Source organism: Apis dorsata, unplaced genomic scaffold, assembly GCF_000469605.1.
Source record: "Apis dorsata unplaced genomic scaffold, Apis dorsata 1.3 scaffold_617, whole genome shotgun sequence".
NCBI lineage: Eukaryota > Metazoa > Arthropoda > Insecta > Hymenoptera > Apidae > Apis > Apis dorsata.
This window is the reverse complement of record NW_006263813.1, coordinates 44,776-46,466: the sequence shown is the minus strand read 5'-3', so window position 1 is coordinate 46,466 and position 1,691 is coordinate 44,776. Positions and strand designations below refer to the sequence as shown.

The 1,691-nt window shown below is 30.6% G+C and overlaps 1 protein-coding gene across 1 annotated transcript in view; it reads left to right on the top strand.

The window, feature by feature from the left end:
• Nucleotides 1-1,691, top strand: part of LOC102675611 (venom acid phosphatase Acph-1) — a 13,540-nt gene that overhangs the window by 2,532 nt on the left and 9,317 nt on the right. The gene's annotated exons all lie outside the window — the stretch shown is intronic.

Below are 1,691 nucleotides of genomic sequence, written 5' to 3'. Positions count from 1 at the left end.
CCCCCCTCCCTTGTGTCTAAGAAAATGCGTAATACATGGAACAAAAATTGTGTTATGTTATTTGAAAAAAAAAAAAAATATTTTTTTCTCTCTCTCTCTCTCTTACAAATAGCTTAAATTAAACGTTTCCATTCAAATACGTATCGAATAATTAAGAAAAATATGTATGCATTATGTGCAATTATGCATATGCGGCAATTAAAAGGGAAAGACACGAGGAAGCGAAAGAAATGAATAATCTAACAGGAAATTTTCGTTGCGTTATGTTAATATACGTACGTACCGATCTTGATAATTCCCAATGATGTATATTTTAATGACACAGGCATTGCAAGGTCATCGTTCGTATACACATATCGCGTTACAATTTCGAAAAGAAAAACCTAATATGGTTTTTCTTATCGCATTTGGGGGCAATTATGTTATGCGCACGACATAGATCAAGAAAACGGGGACTTCCATTTCGTGCATGCATTACTTATGCACGTTCGAACGGCAACCGAAATCAACGATTGAGAAACCATTCCGGAGAAAGATATGTCCGTTTGACGTGTTACTCTCCTTTAAAATCATTTGCACATAGGGAACATGGCCAGTATTTCACCGGCTTGTCTCACAATCGATACTTCACTATTATTAATTGCTTGTCACCGAGCTATTACGATAGGTATCCATTTAAACAGTGCAAACGTAAGTTCTATTTCAACTGTAAGAAAAATTGCGGGAGACAATAGCAATTACAAGTGGTATAAATACAACAGAATCCTATCCCCGCGTTTAGTTGTTTCCGTTCGATGATTTTTTTTCTTTTTTTTTTTTTTTTTTTTTTTGCAAGTGCAAAAATTTTAGATTAGATATAAATTGCATGTAAATTAAAAATTCGCTTTAACGATAAATAGAAAGATTTTCTTTCCCATTTTTTATCGCAATGATAAAATAATCATCGCCAAGATAAAACGAATCAGTTATCGCGCTTTTTTCCAGGACATTTTTTTACAGGATGATTCGATTTAAATTTTTCTAATTTTAATCCAATCTTTTCTTACCTGTACAAATCGTTGTAACGATATCTTTTCAAAATATTTGCAGAAAACCGTGGAGAACAGTGTAATTTATTCGAAAGTGACAAGGATCTCAGTGGTTAAACGTAAGAGATTTCATTGGTGTTAAAAAAAGTTACCAGTGCTTAATGTACTTATAATTTCTGTATTAAATTCTGTATGTAAATAATGAAAAAAAAATATTAAATATTAAATATTAAATATTAAATTAAAAATCGAATGTCTTGTATATCTCGTTTGATATTTCGTTAGAGAGAAAGGAAAAAAAAATTAATAAACGTAGAGAAATAACAATGGACGAATCGTGGTGGAAAGTAAAGATAAAAATATTCCTTGAAAATTTAGGAAATTTCAAGTTGTCACTAAATATTGGTTAAATGGGTCGTTTACTTTATTACCCCGTACCTAACGGTAAATTTCTGATGCGGAAAACATTTCGTAGAAATTTTCTCACTATCGTTATAGGTTTTACATATAAAATAGATATTACTTTTTTTCTTTTTAATTTAATCGTTATCTTATATTCCTCAAAGCATATAATGGTGTACATTTGAAAATTAACATTTATACGTAACTGTTCGCACAAAGTTATATTTCATTCTACGTATCAATTAATACTTTACACGTGCA